This window comes from Pseudorasbora parva, chromosome 18 (genome assembly GCF_024679245.1).
Source record: "Pseudorasbora parva isolate DD20220531a chromosome 18, ASM2467924v1, whole genome shotgun sequence".
In the NCBI taxonomy this organism is placed as follows: Eukaryota; Metazoa; Chordata; class Actinopteri; order Cypriniformes; family Gobionidae; genus Pseudorasbora; species Pseudorasbora parva.
This window is the reverse complement of record NC_090189.1, coordinates 43346229-43353583: the sequence shown is the minus strand read 5'-3', so window position 1 is coordinate 43353583 and position 7355 is coordinate 43346229. Positions and strand designations below refer to the sequence as shown.

Genomic DNA, 7355 nt, shown 5'->3' with positions numbered 1-7355 from the left:
AAGAAGACAGACTGGAGACAGCTGATAATCAGCAGGATGGTAAGGATTTATCTTATTTCTGTGGCATGTGCACACATTTCCAAATGTGGTAATGTGAGAATTATATGTACATTGTAACACTCAATTCATAATTTAAAAGTAATCATTTCAAATAGACACGATGTTAATCCTCATTCATCATCATCTACCCACGGCATCTTGGAGTAGCTTGTAGTCACTGTCAGTGAAAGCTGTTAATTTTGCTCACATACTCATTGGAACTGGCGCCAGTGTGCATTATGTTAGCTTTTAATAAAGTTGCAATGTCGGTCGCATGCAACAACATTTTCTGATGCTTTTCATTGTTTCATTGTTGTAGGCTGGTACCAGTGCAACGTCTGGCATAAAAGGATCGCCAATGTCAACTCGGCCGCAGCTGGTTTCCATCGGCTCTACAGGACATTAAAGGGTAAGTTCACCCAAAAAGTAATTAATGGCTCACTCTAATGTCATTTCAGACCCGTAAGACCTCCGTTCATCTTCACACACAGTTTAAGATATTTTATATTTAGTCCGAGCATTTTTTGCATCTCCATTGAACACTTATGTATGGTATACTGTTCCAGAAGGACCAGAAAGGGAATAAAAACATCATCACAGTAGTCCATATGAGACATCAGTGGGTTAATTAGAGTCTCTTGAAGCATCCAAAATACATTTGGGTCCAAAAATAACAAAAACTACGACTTTATTCAGCATTGGCTTCTCTTCTTTGTTTTAAATCTGCGTTCGCTACTGCGCAGTGATGCTGCTGATGTGTTATCAGGTGCGATCAAGAATTAATTGCCAAATTGTAGCGTCGTGCCTAATTTAAACAGACCATGTATATCTGTCAAAAGTGCTTTGAAAATATTTTTGTCAATATAAAACTTGATGTATTGACACACACCTCTCTCGTCTCAGTGTGTGCTCTTAATCTCTCTGACGCGCGGTGATGATCTGATATCATTTAGCTTAGCCCACTAAGCCCAGTTCATTCACTATGGTACCAAACAGAGATCAAGTTAGAAGCGACCAAACTCCTCCACGTGTCCCCTATTTAAATACAGTTACACCAATAGCTGAACGATCGAATATGGTGAAATAATAAAACGGGGCGCTTTTCTAAGCGGATTAAAAAGGAGAACTATAATGTGAGGCGGATTAGCACTTCTGGTTATTGTCCCTTTAAGGGAAGTACATACACTGTTTCGGTAAATGTGAATTATATGTGTGGTGACTTCAATTTTAAGGTTTTTTTATCATAATGGTTGTATGTTATTATTTAAAAGAAGTGTGTATGATTCATGTTTTTAAAATGCTTATTTTTGTATTCACTTTTTTCAGTCACAGTCAATTCCATGTTAAAACAAAAAAGCCAAATAAACACACTATCATGACCAGTATTCAATGCTTCAGTGTGATTTCATGATAACTCTACATCTTGTATTCTGATCTAGCTTTTCCAATTCTCTTTTATAGTAAAAAATATATAATAAATCTATAACACACAGTTGTGTTGGATGTATACAAAAAGTACACATTAATGTGTTTACTAAAGTAACACATTTGTGTGTGTATTTTCACAACACATCTTCTGTGTTGTATTTAACACAGCATGTGTTGTCCCTGAGCACACTCAGAACATGTTGTGTTGTTTTCAACACATTTGTTTTAAGAGTGTGTCAATGAGTTGACTGTACTAAAATGGCCGCCACAGTCCCCAGATCTCAACCCAATAGAGCATCTTTGGGATGTGGTGGAACGGGAGCTTCGTGCCCTGGATGTGCATCCCACAAATCTCCATCAACTGCAAGATGCTCTCCTATCAATATGGGCCAACATTTCTAAAGAACGCTGTCAGCAGCTTGTTGAATCAATGCCACGGAGAATTAAGGCCGTTCTGAAGGAGAAAGGGTCAAACACAGTATTAGTGTGTGCTCCTAATAATCCTTTAGGGGAGTGTATATTCAGATAATCATTATATTAATAGACAAGTAGCCACATATTAATATAAATATAAAACATGCATTCATAATTATTTTAAACAACGTGAATGCATTGAGCTCTTTCTGAACCTATAATTATTAGGCATATTTCTTTGATTGACGTCATGTATTGTTATATTCTTTCAGCTGTCTTCTCAAACTCTCTCCGCTGCAACATCAGTGTTTATTCCTGCTTTGTGAACACATTTCATTTCATGATAAATTTAAACGATCTCTCAATCTTCAGAAGAGAAGTGAATCAAACGGACGCTGTGATTGGCTGTTTGCCGCACGCGTCACACTTTCAGGCGCTTCAGAGTTAATCGCTAACTCTGGATTAAACCTGAGCTGACAGAGAAAGTTTACACCGAGCTTTGAGAAACGGTTGAACTTGGATTTATCTGGATTTGTCAACTCTAAACCTGCTCTGACACTCAGAGTTTGTTCAGCTAGCTTTATGCAACAGGCCTCTAGTAACTGATAACTAAGGAAAATCCCAAAATCAGCATCTCATTGAAAATTACTTTAGACTGAAGAATGTTTGTTTTTATATCAGACCATTATTGTGGATCTGACCATTTTATTTTATTTTATCTTATTTTTTAATTATTATTTTTTTAATTACTATTATTATCTTTACGACTGTTTTAACTATGCTTGTTTTTAATTTTTTATTCGTCCACATGGTATTATTTTTTCTCATGCATTTGTTACCACTATTTTAATTAATTTCTATGTAAAGCACTTTGAATTGCCATTGGGTATGAAATGTGCTATACAAATAAACTTGCCTTGCCTTGCCTTAGACCAATACAACACAAGGATTTTTTAGAAATCTTGGCCAACTGAAAAGTAAAAACATGGAAAGTATGACCAGTCTGTGGCTCGGCTCAGGTGTTATGAGAGCCCAGGTTGCTCTGATTGTGGCCTTCAGCTCTTCTGCATTGTTGGGTCTGGCATATCGCATCTTCCTCTTCACAATACCTCATAGATTATCTATAGGGTTAAGGTCAGGCGAGTTTGCTGGCCAATTAAGAACAGGGACACCATGGTCCTTAAACCAGGCACTGTTTGCTTTGGCACTGTGTGCAGGTGCCAGTCCTGTTGGAAAATAAACTCTGCATCTCCATAATGTTGGTCAGCAGCAGGAATCATGAAGTGCTCTAAAACTTCCTCTGGTATACGGCTGTGTTGACCTTTGACCTCAGAAAACACAGTGACCAACACCAGCAGATGCCATGGCATGCCAAACCATCACTGATGTGGAAACTTTACACCAGACCTCAAGCAGCGTGGACTGTGTGCCTCTCCTCTCTTCCTCCAGACTCTGGGACCCTGATCTCCAAAAGAAAATCCCAAATTGACTTTCATCAGAGAACATAACTGTGGCCCACTCAGCAGCCCTGTTTGTGTTTAGCCCAGACGAGACGCTTCTGGTGCTGTCTGTTGTTCAAGAGTGGCTTGACACAAGGAATGCTACAAACCCATGTCCAGCATACGTCTGTGCGCAGCGGTTCTTAAAGCACTGACTCCAGCTGCAGTCCGCTCTTTGTGAATCTCCACATTTTTGAATAAGTTTTGTTTCACACTCCTCTCCAGTATGCGGTTATCCCTATTGCTTGTGCACTTTTTTTCTACCACATCTTTTCCTTCCAGTCGCCTCTCTATTAATGTTCTTGGACACAGAGCTCTGTGAACAGCCAGCCTCTTTTGCAGTGACCTTTAGTGTCTCGCCCTCCTTGTGCAAGTTGTCAATGGTCGTCTTTTGGACAACTGTCAGGTCAGCAGTCTTCCCCATGATTGTGTAGCCGACAGAACTAGACTGAGAGAAAGGCTCCGCAGGTGTTTGAGTTCATGAGCTGATTAGAGTCTGGCACCAGCTGTCTGAGATAGTCAACCTTTTCACAATATTATAATTTACTGAGATACTGAATTTGGGATTTTCTTTAGTTGTCAGTTGTAATTATCAAAATTTAAAAATAAAAAATAAAAAATTTGAAATAATATATCAGTCTGTGTATAATGAATAATTATAATATACAAGTTTTACTGGAATTAGTTAAATAAATCAACTTTTTGATGATATTCTAATTATATGATAATGATATCATAGTTAACACAAACATATAAAACAGAATTGTATTTGGTCTCTTTTTTAAGTAAAACCACACTCTAAAAAATGCTGGGTTAAAAACAACCCAAGTTGGGTTGAAAATGCACCGACCCAACAATTGGGTTGTTTTAACCCAATGGTTGAGTTGTTCTTACCCAGCAATTGGGTTGTCTTAAGCAACATTTAACCCAACCACTGGGTTAAAACAACTCAACCACTGGGTTAAAACAACTCAACCACTGGGTTAAAACAACTCAACCACTGGGTTAAAACAACTCAACCACTGGGTTAAAACAACTCAACCATTGGGTTAAAACAACTCAACCATTGGGTTAAAACAACTCAACCATTGGGTTAAAACAACTCAACCATTGGGTTAAAACAACTCAACCACTGGGTTAAAACAACTCAACCACTGGGTTAAAACAACTCAACCACTGGGTTAAAACAACTCAACCACTGGGTTAAAACAACTCAACCACTGGGTTAAAACAACTCAACCACTGGGTTAAAACAACTCAACCACTGGGTTAAAACAACCCAATTGTTGGGTCGGTGCATTTTCAACCCAACTTGGGTTGTTTTTAACCCAGCATTTTTTAGAGTGCAGGAAAAATAAGTCTAACAGGGACATCCATTTATATTTGACTTTTAAAACACCACCGCACACCACTGACCTTAGCATAAAATAGATATATGCTAAAGATATACGTTTATAATTGCATGCCTATGCCCTGCCCATTTCTGCTGACGATGAGTGACGTCAAGCATGCCTTATCACTTTCACAGCACAGAGCACAACTTCAGTCTCATGTAAACCAGAGACTTTGAGGTTTGAGGTTTTGTAGTAATAAACATGAGCCCGTGATGTCGACTTCATTTAGTCTCTCGCGCTCGAGGGCTGATCCTGCAAAGTGCTAAAGAGGTCATTTATTTATTCAGATAATTGATTCATAACAGAAGTGGCAATGAAAGAGTCTTGATATACTTCTGTTTGTTCTGTGGAAGTGCCCCTTTCTGAATCTCTGGCTGTCTTCGGCACACACCCTGACAGCTTTTTAATCATCTTTCCAGCTTTTTGTCTCTCTCGCCTTCCCCTCATTCAGAGGCCGTGAAGCGAGACTACTAAGGCCTCACACTCCTCTACGCCCTACCGCAGGACTTTCAGCGCTCTGACATCGCCCTGGCTTCACTTTGTCTCTTTGTTTGTCCGAAAAAATTTGTTTAAATATGTATTTTTCACAACGGTAATGTTTGCTCGATAAATCTTATTGTCAGGACACATAAAGAGCCCAGAATAACTGAGCACAGGAATGGCGTAGAAATGCTCAGCTCCCACGGATGATATTTTCCTCATCAACTACTGTCAAAACAGACTGAAGTGTCTAAAGGTTACTATGTGCTGAAGGCCTTTGTGTGTGAAATATCTTAAACACACACACACACACATGCGTACATGAAGAATCATGTGGAACAGTTCAGAACTCAAGCCTTTAAAACAGTTAAGCTTGTGAAATCATTTCCCCACAGCTCAGCAGTGCTTGTTTATTTATTGACAAATACAGAAACCTTTCATATAATAAACTGTCCAAAACATACAATTCAGGTTTATGATTTCTTTTTTATATTTAACTTATTTAATTCATGTATGCATTGTATGAGTGCTAAATAGCAATGCTTTACAGTATACCTGCTAATCTAATTATTATAAAACACTTGAATGAAAACATGATATTTGTATCACAATAAATATCTTGCATTGTCACGAATCACTAAAAATAATGACAGGAATTGTTCAGTACCAACGTTCAGTACCAACGTATCTGGTCTATAATAACGTCTGCACAAAAGCATTTATACTTCAATCATGGAAGTTTTCTTTCTGAAATGTTTCAGTTAGACATGTTTCAGAAAGCTCAGACAACATTCACATAACGTTACCATAATATTTGAAAAATTATACATTTTCAAACTTTCCGAAAACATTCAGAAACAATAGCAAAACGTTCTTAGAACATATTTTTGTTGAGTTTGTTAAAATCACTTCCCATAGTCATAATGATGACTGACTTGTCAAGATCGCTGGGTTGTTTTAACCCAATTTTGGGTCAAATCTGGAGAAACCCAGCCGAATTGAACTGGGTTTGTCCATATTTGACCCAAATTTGGGTAGAAACAACCCAGCATATTTTAGAGCGTATATCTTGCATATATTTAGAGCATGTTCCACTGGTTACTGAACATACTGTTTCAATGAATGCTCGCTTAAATCCGCCGTTACACCGATATATTGGAGAAAAGTGTCATTGACAAAAGATAGGAGTTTTTTCTTATATTGTTATCCAATGACTATACAGTATCAAACTGGCATTACAATGCGAGAATTGGAAAATACAAACTTTTCTTTATGAATCTTTATGAGAGAGAGAGAGAGAGAGAGAGAGAGAGAGAGAGAGAGAGAGAGAGAGAGAGAGAGAGGGAGGGAGAGAGAGAGAGAGAGAGAGAGAGAGAGAGAGAGAGAGAGAGAGAGAGAGAGAGAGAGAGAGGGAGAGAGAGAGGGAGAGAGAGAGAGAGAGAGAGAGAGAGAGAGAGAGAGAGAGAGAGAGAGAGAGAGAGAGAGACGTTATGGCCTTCACACAGACTAACACTCGAAGCTGGGAAACTCTCGCTAACCATTGCAATTATCAGAATAAAGGCATTACAAATCCACTGCAGCATAAAATATATGTTTCAAAACTTTGCTTACAATTATTTTCAGACAGCTATTTCTGGAGCTGTCGCTGCAGACCACCATTACAGGTCACTTTATTTCATATCCCAGATTAATTCAAAGATCTGTACAGTCAAAATAACCCGACCAAACAAACACACACACCACACAAACACAGTGTCCGTGTTCTTTCCTTGTCCCGTGTAGATGTTCTCCAGCCCCGTGTAGATGTTCTCCAGCCCCGTGTAGATGTTCTCCAGCCCCGTGTAGATGTTCTCCAGCCCCGTGTAGATGTTCTCCAGCGCGCTGCGACAGAAAGAGCTCCCCTTCGCGAACACTCAATCCGTCTCTCTCTTAATCTCTTAATCTCTCAAGGCTTGCATTTTAAGCATTATAATATGTTAAAAAATGACACAGAATCTTTTAAATGGCAGTCGTATAATAATAACAGTATTCTCTGTGGTTGAGAGAGATAACTGCTGGGGTTGACGCTGGTTTTAATGTATGATTTACTGGATTTGGTCTG

At 38.7% G+C, this 7355-nt stretch overlaps 1 protein-coding gene across 1 annotated transcript in view; it reads left to right on the top strand.

Annotated features, from left to right (window-relative positions):
* Positions 1 to 378: 378 nt before the first annotated feature.
* pitx1 (paired-like homeodomain 1) overlaps positions 379 to 7355 on the top strand; it is a 17334-nt gene continuing 10357 nt past the window's right edge. Inside the window, exon 1 of the mRNA XM_067423373.1 lies at positions 379 to 448. The gene's annotated coding sequence lies outside the window, so the exon portion shown is untranslated. The remainder of the gene's footprint in view (positions 449 to 7355) is intronic.